Consider the following 20,514-nt stretch of genomic DNA (forward strand, 5'->3'; position numbering starts at 1 on the left):
AAGAATTGTTGTCTGGATGGGAATATCTAGAAGTAGGAAAGCAGTGGACAAAAATGAAAGGAGCTATTGTAAGTGCAACAAGTCATTTTGTAAGAAAAGTAAGTGAAAAGAAGGCCACTTTGGTTCTCAAAAGTAGTAGCTGAGAAGTTAAGGAAAAAGAGATTATCTTTCATAAACTACCAAAGATTGCAGAAGGAGGAAGACAGGCTAAATATCTGGAAAAATTAAGAGAAGCTGATCAAGTAGTCAGGAAAGCAAAAATGAAAATGTAAATAAAAGAGCCAACATGGTAAAATGGGGGGATAAGACATTTTTTTAGATGTACTGTATTAGTGATAGGAAGAAGTGCAAAAGTGGCATTGTGAGACTCAAAAGTGAAGGGGAAAAATATATAGAAGTTGATAAAGATAAGACTGACTTGCTTAACAAATATTTCTGTTCTGTGTTCACAGCTGAAGCACCGGGAGTGGGACTGCAGAAGTATATGCAAATAGGGCTGGAGATGAAACAAAAATCTGAAACTGAGTAGACACCCCTGATGGTGTGAATAACTTGAGGAAGGACCTAGTGAAATTTGGCAGCTAAGATTTAATGCTAAGAAATGCAAGGTCATTCATTTGGGCTGCAAAAACCCAAGGGAACAGTAAAGTTTATGGGATAAATAACTTTGTGCACAAAAAAGGAGCGGGACTTGGGCGTGATACTGTATGATGATCTTAAGGTGGCCAAACAGGTTGAAAAGGTGATAGCAAAAGCTTGAAGGATGCTAGGATGCATAGGGAGAGGTATGGCCAATAGAAAAAAGGAGGTATTGATGCTCCTGTATAAGACTTTGTTGAGACCTCATTTAGAATATTCTGTACTATTCTGGAAATCACACCTTCAAAACACGGCGGCCAAATTAATATTTAGAAAGAGTAAATATCATTATGTTACTCCTTTATTGAAAGCTTTACATTGGCTTCCAGTTTATTGGTGAGTCCAATTCAAATGTGCCAGCATTATATTCAAAATCTTATAGGATTTTTTTCCCATTGATCTCTTTTTCATTTAATTCTTAAAAGCCATTATCCTCTAGGGGAATCCATAAATTTATACTAGCCTTCCCGTCTATTAAGAGAATCAAGGCTTTAGGTAGGATCTATCATTCTTTGACATTCTCCCTCGCAAACATCTGGAATGATCTTCTGACTGAAATTAGACTTCTTTCTTCTCTGATAACCTTTCAGAGAACATTAAAGACTTATCTATATAAAAAATTTTTAGCTGACAAGGGATTTACCCAATTATTCACTTTCCTTTTTCTTTTAATAACTTTTTGTGAAGCGGATCGAGCCCTTAATTGGGATGACCCGGTATACAAGACCAAGGCTTGGATTGGATTGGATTGGATATAAACAGGATGGAGTTGGTCCATAGGAAGGCTACTAAAATGGTTGGTGATCTTTGTCTTAAGGCATATGGGGACAGACTTAAAGATCTCAATATGCATACTTTGGAGGAAAGGCGGGGGAAGGGAGATATGCTAGAACATTTAAATACCTACGTGGCATAAATGTGTCTAAAGCGTGCCTCTTTCATTTGAAAGAAAGCTCTAGAATGAGAGGGCATAGGATGAAGTTAAAAGGTGATAGGCTCAGGAGTAATCTAAGGAAATACTTAAGGGTGGTAGATACGTGAAATAATCTCCCATTAGCAGTGGTGGAGACAGACTTTGAATTCAAAAAAGTGTGGGACAGATACATGAGATCTCTTAGGGAGAAGAGAAAGTGGATACTGCGGATGGGCAGATTGGATGGGCCATTTGGTCTTTTTCTGCCCTCATGTTTCTATATTTCTAAGGGCTCTCATGCAAATCCTGTGCTAACTGGACAGTGTACGTCAATGCCTACACGCTTGTCTGGGTTTACCAGATGACCGGGGGTCCAGACAGTTTTCAAATCTCGGCACTTTGTCCAGGTTTTGAAAAGCTTCCTTGAAATTGTGTCGGGCAATATTGGGGGCAGGTCTGCGGCATGGATGGGTGGAACTGGGTGGGCCTGGAGGTGGGTCTAGGGGGTCCGAAATTTATTAAAGTAAAATCTGGTAACCCTATACTTGTCTGCTTGTCTCCCGCACACATGCCCCTATGATAAAGATGCCAAGCCCACAATTAGCACATGGCTCTTGTGCATGGCCTACTAGTTCTGGTTTTAGGTGGCAGTAAGCACACGTTAGTACTTACTGTCACTTAGTAAATGGGCCTCTTAGCTTGGTAACATACATTAAAAAACACACACCAGTTCAAGATGCATTAACAAATTATTAGCATGTTTTAAAAAGTTTTAATGTGTTAAAAATGTTTATTAACAAGCTTTAAACAAAAATTGGGAATAGGCCAAAATTGACCTGAAAATGAACCAAATATTTTTTCCTGTGTATATTCCTGCAAATAAGCCCCATTGCATAAACCATAGTTATTATATATTGCTGCTCCCTGAAGCAGATCTTATACAATATTTATCACAGCAATAAAACAATGCTGTAAAAATTCTCTTTATAGGACATTAGTTGACTCTTGGCTCATTTGGAGTAATCAGGAGACCGATTTTTTTCACTTACTGAAACAGAAGTAGTAGCGATTGGTCTGTTATATAAAGTGCAGACCACAGCAAAGAGAAAATTTGAGTATACTGCAAGATTCAGGAAGTGGTAAAAAGAATGCTTAACATACCCTTATTTGATTTGATTTGATTTCTTATATACCGCTATACCATGAGGTTCAAAGCGGTTTACAATGAAGATAGTTTAAAGATACATTAAAATAAAATAAATAAAAATGGTACTTTGGATTTCCCTAGCTGTCCCGAAGGCTCACAATCTAGCTAAAGTACCTGAGAAAACAATAAATAAAAATAAAATAAATGAATGAATGAAATAAATGCAGGTCTTTTCCATGCCCAATGGCCATTTTAAGTGCAGCCATGAAATGGGCAATTTTCTGGTTTTGTATTAATGATTATATGCTAATATTCAACTAGCATGCAGCCTTTTTGAAAATTTACCACATGAGCACTTACCGTATCACCACACATTTTGTTGGGAAAAAGGACCCAATTCTATATACTGTAGATCACCTAAAAAAATTGATGCCGACTATTGCAGCGCTAAGCGCCAAACTTCAAAACACGACCACAATCTGCCCTTAGTCACGCCATGTTGCATTCACGCATGCACAGATGCCCTCTTAATACAGACCTGAACTGGAAGCTTTTCAAGACACGGACAAAGTGCCAGGTTTTGAAAAGCTCTAAAAAGAGGACATGACCGGGTAAATCCGCACTTATGGTAATCCTAAGTATACCTACTTACAACAGATCAATGGCAGGCATAAATAAGTGCGTTTAGGTGCAATAGGCAATACATGCAACTGAGAGTATTCTATATGTTGTCCGGAAAAAAAGGGGCCTCTTACATATGAAACCCCCTATAGCAGTGGTTTCTGACAAAAATGAAAAAGAAATAATCTTTACACTTAGACTGCTGTTAAACCAGTGTTTTGCATTGAAATTGAATGCTAAGACACAGAGGAACTGCATTCAGCCTACCTATTAGAGAATGACACGGTGGCGGGTTACCCGCGGCTAGCCGCATTTAGCCGCGGGTAACCCGCCAAAACGGAGAAGAAAAAATAGTGGCCTCTGCGGGACGGGGACAAGGCCATTCACCGCCCCATGGAGCGGTGAATGGACTTGTCCCCGCAGTGAGGCAATCAAGATCTCCCTCCCTCCACCTCACCTTTGAATTGGAAGAGCACCGCCGGTTGAATTTCTGCCGGTCCGCGCGAAGAAAAAAAAAAAAAAGCCTCTCCTTTTCTCCTACTCCTACGCCATGCTGCAGCTACTAAAGCCGACAGGAAGTCTATCCGATGTCAATTCTGACGTCGGAGAGGACGTTCTGGACCAGCCAATCGCTGCCTGGCTGGCCCAGAACGCCCTCTCTGACATCAGAATTGAGTCAGAAAGAAGACTTCCGGCTTTAGCAGCTGCAGCATAGCGATAAGAGAAGGGGAAAAGGACGGAGGCTTTTTTTTTTTGAGCGGCAGGGAGGCAGCAGGCTGGCTTTGGCTAGGGAGGGAGAAAGGTAGACAGGCACAGGCAGGCAGGCAGGCAAGCTTCGGGGGTGGAGGTGGGACAAAGTGCGGAAGGCAGTGAGAGGGACATAGGAAGGAGGCACTAGGGGCACTAAAGACAGGAAGGGGCACTAAGGACATGGGAAGGAGGCACCGGGGGCACTAAAGACATGGGAAGGAGGCACCGGGGGCACTAAGGACATAGGAAGGAAAGAGGGAGGGAATAGAAAGGGACAATTCTTGGGCCTGAGTGCAGAAAGAAATAAATGAAAGAAAGGATACACAGACAGAAGGAAACACAACCAGAGACTCATGAAATCAATCACCAGACAGCAAAGGTAGGAAAATGATTTTATTTTCAATTTAGTGATCAAAATGTGTCAGTTTTGAGAATTTATATCTGCTGTCTATATTTGTCTATTTTTCTATAGTTACTGAGGTGACCGAGCTTGCGGAGATGGGGCAGAAACAGGGTTTTAAAATTTTAGTCCTAGTAGTTTGCCGGTCCACAAAATAATTCTTTTATTTCTGCCAGTCCACGGGTGTAAAAAGGTTGAAAACCACTGATGTAGAGTATGCCGGCTTTCTTTTTCGCCAAGCCGCGCTCGCATTGATCAATCTTCTCCTCTCTTGCAACTTCCTGTTTCCGGGTTGCATCAGAGGAGAATATTGAACAAATGAACACCCGCACATGCGGCTGGGCGAAAAAGAAAGCCAGCATACTCTACATCTAAGGTGAGATGGAGGGAGGGAGATGGCGGAACACTGCAGTTGGTCGGGTGTCTGCTGTTTTTGTATCACTGCCTGCATGTGCTCACGTTCCAGATCCTCCTGCATTTTTAGTGTTCACAATTGACCTGATTCGAGCTATAGGTGAACATGGGGGACACGTCATTGAAAGGGAGGACAAGTTAATTGATTTATTTTATGTTCGGTTTTTACTACAGAGCAGAGGCACTGAAACAGATTCTCAGTGCAGTAGTAGTAGTGGCAGAACTCTCTTCTGTCTTCATGGTGTTTCGCAGTACTGAGGCTTATATGGATGCTGCGGGGACGGTGACGGGGCGGTGAATGAGATGGCAGTGGCGGTGACGGGGCGGTGAAAGGGATAGCGGGGGCGGTGAAGGGAACGGCGGTGACAGGGCGGTGCAGAGGATGGTGGGCCGGGGACAGTGCAGTGACGAGGACAGATTTTTTCCCCGTGTCATTCTCTACTACCTATGTTATGCAAGAGGAGTAAAAGTGGTTCTTGGGTGGAAATAAAGCTTTTGAATTCAAATGAGTGGGAGGATATAAGCCAAAAAGATAGGGAAGGCAGAAATCCATTCACCCTGAGTCTAAAAGAGAAAAGAACCACTGTGCCAAGGTGAGCCAGCCTGGCTGGTTTGCTCAAGAAAGGAGCTAGAAAGAGCTCAAATCTATGAGCTACACTGCCTATAGTCATAACTAAGAATTTTGCTCAGTGGGGAAGTGACTCCATAGATGGCAAGCTCTATTACTAGCTGACACAGAGCTCTTTTCAGAGCTGGTATGCTTAATGTGACCATACGTTCCATTTTGAACAGGACCATCCCATTTTCAGCTTGCCTATCCTGTTGTCCTCATGCACTGCTTTGGGACGCCATAATGTCCCGTTTTCAAAAAGAGCGTCCTGAAGCTATGCCCAAGCCGCTGCCTATTTCTCCAAGTCCCGCCATATTAATAGATCATCTTCATGCAGCGATTGCACATGCTCAACAGCCTGGCAGCGACTGTAATCGCTGCCTGGCTGGCCCAGAGCATCCTCTCTGATGTCAGAATTGACGGAGGGGAGGGGGGAGGCTTGTGCAGTCGCTGCACAAAGATGATCTGTTAGTGCGGTGGTGGCTTGGAGAAATAGGCAGTGGATTGGGGGGGGGGGGGCGGGAGAGAGAAGGAAAGACATAAAGAAAGCAAGGGGGCAGGGAGAGAGAAAGAAAGAAAGGGAGCAGGGAGAGAGAAAGAAAGAAAGGGGAGGCAGGGAGAGAGAAAGATAGAATGCACAGTCCAGAAGGAAATGCAAACAGAGATTCATGAAATCACCAGACAACAAAGGTAGGAAAAATGATTTTATTTTCAATTTAGTGACCAAAATGTGTCAGTTTTGAGAATTTATATCTGCTGTCTATATTTTGCACTATATTTAATGGGGATTCTGGAGGGAAGGGGGGGGGGTCCTGTCCCATTTTGGGGAAAAAATTAATGGTCACATTAGGTATGCTGTGCGCTGGCAGAGGTGGACCACTAGGGGCACTCCTGAAGAGTTGGGCTAATAGTCCAGGCTGCCAGGGTGCGGTTTGGTCCTAGCAGCCCAGTGGAGGGTCCAGGCTGTTGGGGTGTGAGTCAACACCAGCAGCCCAATGGAAGGTCCAGGCTGCTGGACTGCAGAGCAGCACCAGCAGCCCAGCAGAGATGACCCCCCCAGGACCCCACCGGTAGACTTGTGGAAGGGCCCCAGGAGACCACTGTAAGACTAGACCTAGGGGCCTGGAGGACCAGCTGCCACCCACCCCCAACAGCTTCCATGGATTGGGTGAGAACATAGGAGCTGGAAAAAAGGGGGTGGAGGTGGGATGGGCAGAAAATAGAAAGGGGCTTAGCACATAGCTACACCCACTTAGTGCCTGAGCTAAATCTCAGGAGCCACTGATGAACTGCAAGGGTGGTGGTTAGGGTGTGTACATATGTATATAGTTTTTCAAGTTTATTTAAAAATTTGATTAATCACCTAATCATATATTCAATGTCTTTAATTTATTAGCCAACCTTATTCACAGACTCTTTTTGATGTTCCTGGGGGGAGAAGAGGGTCAACCCACCTGCTAACACTTCTTTTCCCCAGGTGGAGGCACCAAGCACCAATCAAGTGAGGGGCTGACGGAGACTACCTTTGGGGGACTCCAACCATATCTGACCCCAGCCCAAGGGCAACCCTGAACAGGATGTTACACATAGTTTCAAAATATTTTGCAATTGTTTAAACATTTAGTATGACCTTTGAAAATACATTAGTATAATTGGGGGGGGGAGCGGGGAGGAGGGAGGGTGTTTCTTAGATAATTCACATTTGTTTTCAAAGTGTCCTCTTTCAATCTTGGCAAATTCACAAAGGCCTAGATTCACTAACCTTACAATCCGTGTCCAATCCGTGTGCGAGTGGAGGCAGGCTGACTTCACCAACCATCTTCATGCAAATGGAGGTGATCGGAGGCACGCCCCCAACCAACTGCATGGATTGGATTGAGTCGGGGAGAGACCTGACAGTAGTGACAGGAGAAGAATCCTCCTGTCACTGCTGTCAGGGCTCTGTTAGCTTTTTTTTTTTTTTTTTCCATTTTTTAAAATAGGCCGCAAAATATCAGTCCTATTAAAAAAAAAAAAAGCCTCCCCCATGCCGAACACCCCCCCCCCCCATGCACACCAGGTACTGCACACACACACACACCCCGACCAGCACAGCACCCGCTCCCACGAATGGCACGGCACACACACACACACACTCTGACCGGCATGGCCCGGCCCGGCCCACCCCCGGCCTGACCCGACACCCCCATACCTAAAAGTTGGGAGCAGGAAGGGTGCTCAGTCCCTCCTGCTCCGTAGGCCTTCAGCGGTGGGAACAGGAGGAACCGCAAAGTCCTCCTGTTCCTCCTCCGCCTTGTCTGATGCAATACCAGCCTTAGGCCCCACCCTATTGCATCATGTGATGCACAGGGAGTAGCCTAGGGCCCTGATTGGCTCAGGTGCCTCGGGCTCCTCCCCCCTTGAGAGGGGCCTGAGGTGCCTGAGCCAATCAGGGACTTCCTTAGGGCTGAGCCTAAGGAAGTCCCTGATGGGCCAAAGCAGTAGCCAATCAGGAACTTCCTTAGATGCAGCCCTAAAGAAGTCCCTGATTTGCTCAGGTGCCTCAGGCCCCTCCCAATGGAGAGGAGCCTGAGGCACCTAAACCAATCAGGGCCTTAGGCTCATCTCTGTGTATCACATGATGCAATGGGGCGGGGCCTAAGTCTGGCATTGTGTCGGGCAGGGCGGAGGAGAAGAAGCAGGAGGACTTTGTGGTTCCTCCTTTTTCCACCGCTGGAGGTCTACAGAGCAGCTGGACTGAGCACTCCTCCTACTCCCAACTTTTAGGTACAGGGGGATGTCAAGTTTATTAAAAGATTTTTTAGACCGCTTAATCAAATATCTAAGCGGTTTACAATGTAGTAATACATTAAAAAAATGTACATCATTATAAAAACGGGGTACTGGAAGAGCCGGGGCTGGGCCGGGCTGAGGGCTGAGCAATTTTTGACTCTCCTGCTCTCTGCTGCCCTTCCCTGCAGTGCAGCCCCGCTTTAAAACCACAGGCTCGCACTGTGGGGAAAGACGGCAGAGAGCAGGAGAGTCGGGGGAGCCAGAGAGAATCAGGGCAGGCAGAGAGCAGAAGAGTTGGGGGGGGGGGGGCAGAGAGAGTCAGGGCAGACAGAGAGCAGGTCGCGGCAGAGAGCAGGAGAGTCGGGGGAGCTAGAGAGAGTTGGAGCAGGCAGAGACAGCAGAAGAGCCAGGGAGCCAGAGAGAGAAGAGTCAGGGCAGGCAGAACTCCGAGTGGAGTTTTTTACACAAGCGACAGGTCCTCACCAGTTGCTTGTTCTTGATTGGCCAGCCAGTCGGGGTGTCAGGAGAAAAGGGTAGTGAATCATGTCCTTCCTGATTTGCATGCCGATTCCCCTCATTTGCATGCACGGATCGGGATGGGATCACTATGCAGGTTAGTGAATTGGGTCAGAGGGAAATCGGGTCACAAAGGGCTCGCAAACCGATCAGTACACGGTCGGTTTGCTTTGTGAATCTAGCCCAAAGTCTTCAATGCCACTGAGCTATTGGCTCAATGAATTCTGTGGTTTCATTAACTAAGAGCTCATCTGTTTTGCAAGCTTGATGCGCTGTGACTGATGAAAAATAAGGTACTCAGAAATGTTTTGAATTTCAGGCAGAAGTGCCTGCGGCAGTAGAAGGTTTTTGGGTTATTTGGAAAAATGTTGGGAATCCCGTTTTGTCCAGACACTGGCGCATAAAAAAATCGACACACACAAAAAAAGCCATGCTTAGCAACATTCTATAAACTGCATCCAGAGTTAGGTGCAATTTATAGAATATGTGTAGTGACTGTCCATGTGACTAAAATTGAGGTGCGGCCATGTATGCCAATGAAAACCTGATATAAATCTCTGCGCCTAAATTGTGCATGGATCAGGTGTATTCTATAACAGTGAACCTAATTTTTAGGATTGCCCACAACCCGCTCATGCCCCTTCCCTGGTCATGTCCCCTTTTGAGATCCATGCACTAGAATTTACACACATCACATCATACTTAGAAAGTTCAGCACGTAAATTCTAATTCTTGCCAATAATTTCATAGCTGCAGTAAAAATAGCCTTAGGCCATGGAAAAGACCAGCATAAGGGTGTGTTAAGGATACTTTTAAACCACAAATGAGTAAAAGTGCCCCTTAGCCGTTTCTGAATCTTACTGTACACTAGTGCTGCCCAATTCAGGGAAACATTTTTCAATTTGATTCAATTTGATATGGCTTATTGAATTAATTTTTGATTCAATTCATTGTTTCCACCCAATCAGGCATTTTTTCAAATGGCCTGGTGACTTTATTTTGTAGCCTTTTCACCCACCCCACCCCCTTTGCCCTCTCCAACCCCATGCCAGTGCTAGGGTATAAACAAAACAAAAAAGACTTTTCATCTCTCTGTTAAGCCCTAGCTCATGCTCGCTGTCTGGCAGGATACACATTTCAAATCTGACATATTGTAAACACAAAATAGAAAATAAAATTATTTTTTCTACCTTTTGTTGTCTGGTCATTTTATTATTCAAATCATGTTGGTCCCAGGCTCTGGTTTCTGTTTGTTTCCTTCTTTCTCTGTGCTCACCATCTCTGTACCTTTCCTTCCACAGCCATATCCAACATTTCTGGGTTTTTCCCACTGTCTACCATCTTTCTCTCTGCCTTGTGCCCTGGCTCAAACCTCTCCACTCCCCTCCATGCAGCATCTCTCCCTTATTCCCCTCCATTATGATATGCAATATCTCTTTCTCTCCCCATGCACCATCTCTCCCTGCCCTCCACCCTACGTCCAACATTTTTCCCTCTCTCTTCTCCATGCATGTCTCCCTCCTCTCCACCATATGCAGGATTTCTCCCTCTTACCCCTTTCTACGTTTGTTGAATCTCACCCTTCCTCTCCTCCACCCCATGTCCAACAATTCTGCTTTTCTATTTTCTCCCCCCATATGCACAGCTTTCTCTCCCTCCCATCACCCTATGTAGCAGCTTTCCATCCCTCTCTCCCATCCCCTGTGCAGTACCGTTCAACCACGCCCTCCCCCCATGAGATCTGACATACCTTTGGGCCTTTCAAAGAAGAAGCAGTGGTGGCTGACAACCAGAGGCAGCACAGTGAACAGGCTGATTCCGGTCTGCCTCACTAGAGCTTACCTCTGCCGCATCATCAATAACATGGTAGAGGGAAGACCCCAGCGGGGCAGGCCAGAAGCAGCCTGTTCACCGTGCTGCTTCTGCCAGCCAGCCACCACCACCAGTGCTGCTGCTTTAGGAGACCCGGAAGTATGTCAGAACTCACTGAATCAATGAGTCCAATTTTTTAGAAAACAAATCAATTCACCAAAGTGAATCGGTGAATCAATTCTAATCAGCAAATTGGACAGCATTACTGTATACTGTTATTTGGCAGTTATTGATGCTGAATGGCTTAACTAATTAAGTTGTGTGCACAAATTGCTCGCAACTTTAGTCATAAAATTCAGAATCTGTGGGTCTGTGTATAAATTGTTAATCACTTAGTGACATGCCCAAGAAATGCCCATGCTCTGACAATGTGTACAATTTAGGTGCATAGTACATAGCATTTTTAGAAACAGAGAAAAATGAAGGCAGATAAAGACCATATGGCCTAGCTAGTCTGTCTAACCATGCCATCTTCTAACCTCTCCTCTCCCTTAGAGATCCAACCTATTTATCCCAAGCTTTTTTTTAATTCAGATACACTTTGGGTCGGATTCTGTAAACTGCACCTAAATTGGCAGCCGCCTTAAAAAAAAAGGCACCGGCCGCGTGTCAATCACGCTTAGGTATTGTTTAAAGAATCACGGCTAATGGCATCTATCACAAAACTTAGGCGCTGGTCATGTAGGCCAGAGTTTTACTGGCCTACATTGCAGACGCCTAAGATCTTTTGAGAATCTCACCTAGTGGCATCTAAGGTCTTCTCCTCCCCTAACCACGCCTACTTTGAACTTAGGAACTGCTAGACGCCTTGCTGTAGATGTGATTCTAACACTTACTTTTTAAAATGAGTTTTCAATTGTTTTTTAACGGTATGGTCAATTACTACACCAATTAAAGCAATTATGTTAGGTGGCGGTAGGGCACCGCCTAACGTACGGCACTGTTTATAGAATCAGGCCCTTTTTGTCGCCACCACCTCTAAGAGGAGGCCATTCCACAGGTTCACTACACTTTCCATGAAAAGTATCTTCTGAGGTTACTTTTGGGTCTATCCCCGTTCACCTTCATCCTATGCTCCCCATTCCAGAGTTTTATTTTCAATTGAAAGAGACTCACCTCGTGCGCATTTATGCCATTTAGGAATTTAAACATCTCTATCATAAAAACATAAGAACAAAAGAATAGCCTTACTGGGTCAGACCAATGGAACATCTAGCCCAGTATCCTGGGCCAATCCAAGTCACAAGTATCTGGCAAAAACCCAAGCAGTAGTAGCATTCCATGCTACCGATCCAGGGCAAGCAGTGGCTTCTCCCATGTCTGTCTCAACAGCAAACTATGGACTTTTCCTCTAGGAACTTGTCCAAACCTTTTTTTTAAACCAGCTACAATAACCACTCTTACCACATCCTCTGGCAACACATTCCAGAATTTATTCTCTGAGTGAAAAAATATTTCCTCCTATTGGTTTTAAAAGTATTACTCTTTAACTTTATCAGATGTCCCCTAGTCTTTGTAAATCTTGATTCAGTAAAAAATCAACCACTTGTAACCGTTCTACACCACTCAGGATTTTGTAGACTTCAATTATATCTCCCCTCAGCTGTCTCTTTTCCAAGATGAAGAACCCTAACCTCTTTAGTCTTTTCTCATACGACAAGAGTCCAATTCCCTTTATCATCTTGGTAGCTCTTCTTTGAACCTTTTCTAGTTCCACTATATCTTTTTTGAGATAAGGAGATCAGAATTGAACGCAATTCTCAAGGTGAGGTTGCACCTCGAGCGATACAGAGAGATTATAACATTCCTAGTCCTATATACCATCCCTTTTTAAATCATTCCTAGCATCTTGTTTGTTTTTTTGGGCTGCTGCCGCACATTGGGTAGAAGGTTTCCACGTATTGTCTACGATGACATCCAGATCTTTTTCATGGGCACTGACCCCCAAGGTGGACCCTAGCATCCAGTAACTGTTATTTGGATTATTCTTATCTCCCCTCTCCCACCTTTCCTTCAAAGTATACAAATTGAGATCTTTAAGTCTGCCTTGTACGCCTTATGACAAAGCTCACCAACCATAAGTGTGTGGTGCAGTGGTTAGAGCTACAGCACCCTGGAGTTGTGGGTTCAAATCCTGCTCTGCTCCTTGTGACGCTGGGTAAGTCACTTAATCCCCCAGTGCCCCAGGTACATTAGATAGGTACATTAGATTAAGTACATTAGATAGGTGCCCCAGGTACATTAGATAGTCACTTAATCCCCCAGTGCCTGACAGGACAGATAGTGAAAAATGTGTGAGTACCTGAATAATTTGTAATCTGCATAGAACTGAAGGATATGCAGAAAATAAATAAAACACTGATGCCAGTCATACACATAAGCACTACAATTCTATAAACTAAGCAAACTTTAGCACCTAAATTTAAGTGCCAGCTTATAGAATTGCCTTTTTAACATTAATGCGAAAAGTCTTCCTTCCATCACAATAAAGTTTCACTGGTAGCCACGCAGAGATTTGTCTTCATTTCAGTCAAGCATCATTAACAAAGAAAATGTATTCACTTACGTTCTTATATATTGTTTACTTAAAATATCATCATTTTGTATTTTGCACTAACTAAATTGTGAAACATTTTCCTGATTTTCCCTACCATCTGTTAGTTTATATCCATTAGACACCTGTGAACCCATCTGTTCAAGATGATGTGGAACAGCCTCAGACTATATAGCGCCTGTGTGCTTCCAGTGTGATAATGGGTCTGGGGATAAGAATACAGCTGCAAAGATTGAAAACTATGAATGCATACAGTTTGGCTTATGTAGTTATAAGAATAACTCTTGCAGTTTGAAAATTAGGTACTAATTTCACTTAAGTCCAATGAGAAGGACATGTTCAACCTACTGAAGTATATGGTAATTAAGAGATATTTTAGAAAAACATATGAATATAAATTCAACATATAGAATATACAGTATAGTATAAGATACAGTATATGGAAACCTGACCCCCTAGTGTTAATACTGTGATATTACCGCTAGAGGTCTTAGTGACAATTTTGGATGGTCTGAATCTCACTAAAATCCAGTAGCCCCCTGGTAAATGCAGAGTTGGTTGTGACGGGAAGTGGGCAATGCTGAGGGAGCTTCTTTATATAGGTTGAGCCTTGGAAGGAGGGTTGGGCCTGAGGGAGACTATCATATGTTGGGTAGTTGCCCACACATTAAGGCCTTCACTATGGGAGGGAAGGGCTGAATCAGGAGTGTGAATGCTGAGGGAGACTCCCTCATGGGAGGGTGGACACAATCTGTGGGGAAGGCTGGCTTGGGTTGTGGGGGGTTGCACTGATACTTGGAACAATGCCTTTTGCAGAGGGATCAGTGACTTTAAGAAAGCTTCTTCCATGTTTTTGTGTGTGTTTAGGGGGAGACTTCTAGTTTATCCCTATGTGCAGCTTTCTAAAATGTCTGCTCCTATTCTATATGGAAGGACTTTGACATGTAGTACTGCATAGGGTTACTGTATTAAAAAAAAAAGAAAACTCTGGACATATGACCCCGCCTAGTTCTGCCTCCAGAAATTTCCAGTTCCACCTCCAGCCCTGCCCCCAGAAAGCCTCCTCTCTTTGCTACGAGCTCCATCTGAGTCTGGAGGGCCTGGAGCATGCGCAGATGCATGTGACATCATCTGCGCATGCTCAGAGGCCCTCCAGATGCAGCCAGAGCTTGTAGGGGCTTTCCAAAACCCGGACAGTCCTCTAACAAGTCATCTGGTAACCCTAGTCCTGCATCTATTTTACATGAGACTCCACATTTGGCAGAGCCTCTTGCAAAATAGTACTGTATGGGAATACTCACTAGGCATGTTAGTTTCCCTCTTCGTTTTATCTAAAACCTGCCTGTATGTGTCTGTATATAGATTCTGTTCAGTGGATTTTAAAAGTGAAAGGGATTTTAAAAGTGTAAGGGAATTTATTTATTATTTAGCACATTTATATACCTCCTACAATCTAAGCGATTTCCAGTATCAAACATTCATAAAAATTTCCATAAAATACATAGTGTGACAAACCTACCGCAATCTCAAAGTTTATCACAGGGAAATATAGGAAATCATACAAACCCAGTGCAAAAGGGCAGACCAGGTCAGAACCCATGACAGTAATTTAGCTGACTACCCTATGTGCAGTGAAGATGAGACTGAGACAGAACAGGAAAGCTTTAACTTACCTGAGGCAGTGCCAAAGCAAAGCAAGAAATCTCTGCCCTACTATTACCCAGTTCCTGTAAGGCAGAAAGCAGGAAGACAGTTTTCCCTCAGAGAAACATCCCAGGCTGAGGAAGGAAAGCCCTTCCCCCCACTGAAGCCAAGGGGGTGTGTTTTTTTTTTTCCTCAGTTTAAAGCGAGCAAACAGGACAGGAAGCTCAGGACAGGACTGAGCTTACCACAGTCCAGGCAGTGCATCTTCCCAGCCCTGACTGGGAAATGATGGAAGAGCAGGCTGAAGAAAACCTACCTTCAGGATTCTTTCCCTCAGAGCTGGGAGAAGCTATGATAGTGGAGGACAACAGTGCTGCAACTGAAGTTTGGTCAGAGCAAATGGAAGTGGCTTGAAACAAACGTGAGTCTTTTGGATGTTTTCCATGGCTGTTTTTTCCCCCCTCTGGTAAGCAGACTGTGTGGGCTACCAGAGAGGGTAATTTTGGACTGTAAAGTTTTCTACATTTTTTCTCTGTGCTTTAAGCAAAGGGACAGTATCCTTCACTTTAAATTAAGCTATACGCTGAGCAGGAAACTCAGCCTGTTTTTTTCTTTGATTCACTGTTAACAGAACTCCATGTGAGGAAAACCAGATGTTAGCTGTTACCATAGGAACCTGTTAATTGCATTTAGCCTGCATGCTTCTCAGATACAGATTGAAAATCTCTGAATGTAAAACTGTTATGTTTTCTCTGTTAAAAACCATCCCCAGTTTTGGAGTGAGTTCACCTTTGAGAACCAGTATTTGCTGTCTCCAGCCTAAATGCTATAATGCTGTCTATGTGCCTTGCTAAGGAACCTGCTTCCCAGAAATGTAAATGATTCTGTCTATTTCTCATGGCTACTTGTACCAGCAGACCAATATTGCTGGCTTATTAATCACTGCCATAGACTTCCATCCTGCAGCTCAGGAACAGAGAGCTGCTTATTTTAGATGTTGAAAAATAATGAAGCATTTAAGCAAAAATAATTGTATTCTTTTTCCTGCATAAAGTATGCCTAGCCTTAAGACTCTGGTGAAGAAGACTGTGTATAATCTTCTTGCTAAAGTCCAGAGCTGGCAGCAGAGTTAAGTTTGTTTTGTGGAACCTTTTCTTTTGGTTATATTTTCATGCTCACATTGAAACCTGTGATGGACTATGATTTTGAGGCCAGTGTTCAAATAAAGTTTATATTTTTTTCCTTACGGCCATTCTGACTACATGGTGTTCTTTGAAAGACAAGTGAATGAGCAATGGGCATATGCAAATTTAGCGAATATTCACTGCTGTCTGTTGACCTCATTTCCATGCACAATTTTTTAAGAAGGTCTCACTTTTTTCGATTCACTATCAAAACGGCTGCGTTAGCAGACCGTCGCTTTTTAACATGGGTTTTTGTGAATCCTGGCCTCAGTGTGTTAACCAGCTAAGAAGGCACATAAACCTGGAATAGCAAAAACCTGTCCTAACTGTATGTGCTGAGTTAACAGGACACAATCCGAATATCAGCTGGTGCCCGGTTAACTTCCGTTTCAGGATATTCAATGCCAGGAGACATGTATACACCGACTTTCAATCTGAGGTTAGTTTAGCTTGCAGCTGGGAGCAGCTTACCAGCCACTTACCACTATAGCCCGAATATTACCCCTACATGTATGTGGATAATAACAATATTGTGCCACTGTGAAAGCAATTTTATAACAGGTCCTAAGATAAGAAGGTAAGCAGGCATCTATTTCAAAGTTGTTCTATAAAGAAAAGTAGATATCCACTTTATATAATACTAGTGAACTTGGCAGGAAACTCAATTGCATTGAAGATAATGATCACTTATACCAGTCTTAAAGCTGGTGTAAATGCCCACACCTGAATGTCAGACAGAACACATGTAAATTATAGAATAGTATAATTTATGCACGCATTTGCATTCTCTGCCTAAACTCTGCCCATCTGCAGGCCCACTGGGAAAGTATGTACCATAAACTCATAGCACATCCTTTTCTACTAGTTGGTATTCTATAAGTGGTCACTTAACATATGCACATGACTAGAATATTGCCAATTCTTGCACATTCTGGCCACCTAAAACTAGGTGGCTTCTTATAGAATTATCCCCTATCCATTGTGTTCAAGTCAGACCTCAGAAAGAGTATGGATAACTTTATATGTGAAACCTCCCTAAAGGAAAGGGCTTTTGAGACACCTAAGGCGAGGAAGAGATTTCTGGTCAAAGGGATTATGAAAAACAGGATTGCTCTGCCTGAGGTAAATTGAGAAATAATGAGAGCATTCTAATTGACATGCTCCTCTTTCAGCAGCCCTGTGTTATATCACTAAAGGGGCAGGAAAACAGCAAGGTGGGTTTGATATGCAAATTGTTCTCTGGGAGAAAAGGCAGACAAATGATCCACATTCATATACTTTGGGAAGGATTATCTATTAAAGTTAATAAATAAAATCAGGATTAATACACACATGCTATGTAAAGGTAACTGAAGCTGGTTAGTGGGTCAGGAAAAACTCCTCAGCAGAATATAATTGGGGTTAATTTTGCCATGACCCTGCTGGGTTTCAGACCCATCAATCATTCAATGATTCAGAAATTCTGTGCAAGATTTCTGCTCTCTTGGGTAAAAGGAGAGGTTCCCTCTTTTGGGAATATACCTGGAACTATAGTCACAGGCTCTAAAGGGCTGGATTCATGAAAGAGTTAAGCTGAGATGACATGGGGCAGAATTTGTCCCTGTCCCAGTCCCCACGCTTAACCAGGGGAAATGATCCCTATTTCATTTTTAAGGATAGAGGGAAGAAACAGAATATGAATGGGCACAGCCACTGACCCTCAAGCCTTGCATTGAAAAATGCTAGTGTAGATGGACTGAGGCTGAACTAGACACTAAAGAATGACATGGGATGGTTTCCCATGGTTATCCATGGGAACGGGACAAATTGTGTCTCCATGTCATTCTCTACTGAGAAACCTGTCAAGGAGGGGACCTAAGAAGGCTTCTCCTGAGAACAGCAGATGGCTCACCAGGTAAAAATAGGGACCCAGCAGCAGGCTCAAGACAGAAAGGGGATTTGATATACTTTCTTTCTTTGGTTACAATCAAAGCAGTTACATATTAAATATACGCACTTATTTTGTACTTGGGGCAATGGAGGGTTAAGAAACAAGGAGCTGTAGTCAGTGGTATAGCGGGGGAAGTTTGTAGAGGTGCCTGGCATCACCTTGCCATATGCCCCCGATGCACCCTTCCCCATGCAGTGCAACCCCCATGTAGCCTTCCCCGTGGCCCTTCTCCTCCCACCACTAAAAATCTTCACTGACCACAAGCAGCATCTCTTACCTGCTGCTCATACTGGCCTCATCCTTCCCTCTGTCCCACACCCTAGTCCCCACAAACAGAAAGTAACATTAGAGGGACGAGGCTGGCGTGAGTAGTAGGAAAGAGATGCTACTTGCGGTTGGCAAGGATTTCAAGAGGTATGGGGAGAGGGGAATAGAAGAGGTGCTAGTGCCCCTGCCAAGGGCAGTATGCCCCCCCTTACTATGCCAGAGGCTGTAGTGGGAACTTACCATAGCTCCCCTGGTTATCAGGCCCCTCCAGTCCCTCCCAGACCTAGGGATGCCTACAAGAGGGTGTTACGTATGGATAACTTTTAAATAATGTTATGCTAGTATATTTGGCATTCAGACTTGAACGCATAGCAAAACATCCACTATCACAATTCTCTATTTGTGGGGATATCTACAAAGAATCTACAATAATTATGTCATGTACAAAATGCAGCAGTTTCCTACTGAAAAACCTTAAAAGTTATGACCCCATCACTCCAGCCCCGGTCACTGTACACTGGCTGCCCATTCAAAAACACTGCATCTTTAAAGCTGTGACATTAGCCTTCAAATTCCTTGACAAAATGATACCATCCTACATGTCAGGAAAACTATCAACCTATCTCCCAAACCAACCTCTGCGATCACAAGGTGAGAGAAGATTTTCGACTCCTTCAGCATGAACCATTCTACTTGAAAATGCCCGGAAACACGCTTACTCTCACTTCTTACCCAGATTATGGAATGAAATCCCGCATCTTTCAAATCACTGGCAGGATTATTAAACTTCAGGAAAGTTGTAAAAACACACCTTTTTACTTAAGTATCGGCCACAAAAGTAACTCCTAACCCTAAACCTCCAATATGCTATCCCTGGATCCACCTCTGATGATTTGTAAAGAATTGTTAAAACATTCTTGCAGCTGTACTAAGTTGTTGCGTTCTTACTGTAATTAGTCCCAAATCATGTTAGATTTCATATTAAGTATAGAAATTGTCCTACTATTACAAATTCTTATCAATTGTCTTGTTGCTGTAATATGTCCCAATCCATATGTTAGATATTTCATACTAAGTATAAAAATTATACTACTACTGAAAGAAGTTTCCTTATTGTTCCCTTATTGTTAAAATGGCCTTATCTTCATTTAGACTTTACACCTGCCATCTAGCTAACTCACAATATGTAAGTCTTATCTTTATGTGAAGTCCCTACTTCACTATCTTATTGCAAAACTATATTATGTATCATGTGCATGAAGAATGGGAGTGGCCACAGGGGCCATGTCCCCTTAAAAAATTGGTGGTTGGTCAGAAGAAATGGTCTCCTGGCTCCCCCAACCATTTCCTCCCCGCCACTCTCATTTTAAATATTTGGGCAGCAGCAACGAGTGAGCCTGCTCCGCCGGTGTACCCTGGAAGTCTTCATTCTGCAGCATCCTGTTGCTCCTGGTCTTATTAGAGCACCAAACAACTCTCCGGATTAGCCTAGTGGTCAGTTCAATGGACTGTAGAAAAGGGGACCCAGGGGCATACTCTAATGAGTACACTGGTGGAAAATATGAGCCTATCAAAACCCACCAAAAACCTACTGTACTGACATAACACCTGTAGGCAAGAGGGCCATTGTTGTGGTATACAGGTGGGTGAGTTTTCGAGAGCTCACCATATAAGGGGTTTATGGTGAGATGTGTACCTGGGATCTTTAATGTGAAGTTCACTGCGGTGTCCCCTAGGGTGCCCCACTGCTCTGCTGAGATGTCTATGTGGACAGTCTGCTAAGAATGCTGGCCCCCTCCTATGTCCCAAAGATTAGATTCTGTGCCTTTTACATTTGGATTTTTTTTTTTAAATGATTAAAAGTTAGACACGCTGAAGGCAAACATATCTAGAAAATGGTCATTAAAAAAACAGACTTTCTGTTTTGAAAATGGTCAAAGATTTTGTCCTACGTTAATACTTGAAGGGTATTAATGTAGAATAAAATATTTTCCAGAGAAAGGAAAATGGTAAAACCAGAGGCCATAATTTGAGGTTGAGGGTGGTAGATTCAAGAGCAATGTTAGGAAATTCTACTTTACAGAGAGGGTGGTGGATGCCTGGAATGCGCTCCCGAGAGAGGTGGTGGAGAGGAAAACTGTTACTGAGTTCAAAGAAGCGTGGGATGAACACAGAGGATCTAGAATCAGAAAATAATATTAAATATTGAACTAAGGCCAGTACTGGGTAGACTTGCACGGTCTGTGTCCGTGTATGGCCGTTTGGTGGGGGATGGGCTGGG

The 20,514-nt window shown here is 43.6% G+C and overlaps 1 protein-coding gene across 1 annotated transcript in view; it reads left to right on the forward strand.

Annotated features, from left to right (window-relative positions):
• The first annotated feature begins 8,142 nt into the window (after nt 1–8,142).
• Nucleotides 8,143–20,514, forward strand: part of RASGEF1A (RasGEF domain family member 1A) — a 374,005-nt gene continuing 361,633 nt past the window's right edge. The window contains exon 1 of the mRNA XM_033943511.1: nt 8,143–8,260. The gene's annotated coding sequence lies outside the window, so the exon portion shown is untranslated. The remainder of the gene's footprint in view (nt 8,261–20,514) is intronic.

Source organism: Geotrypetes seraphini, chromosome 4 (genome assembly GCF_902459505.1).
Source record: "Geotrypetes seraphini chromosome 4, aGeoSer1.1, whole genome shotgun sequence".
NCBI lineage: Eukaryota > Metazoa > Chordata > Amphibia > Gymnophiona > Dermophiidae > Geotrypetes > Geotrypetes seraphini.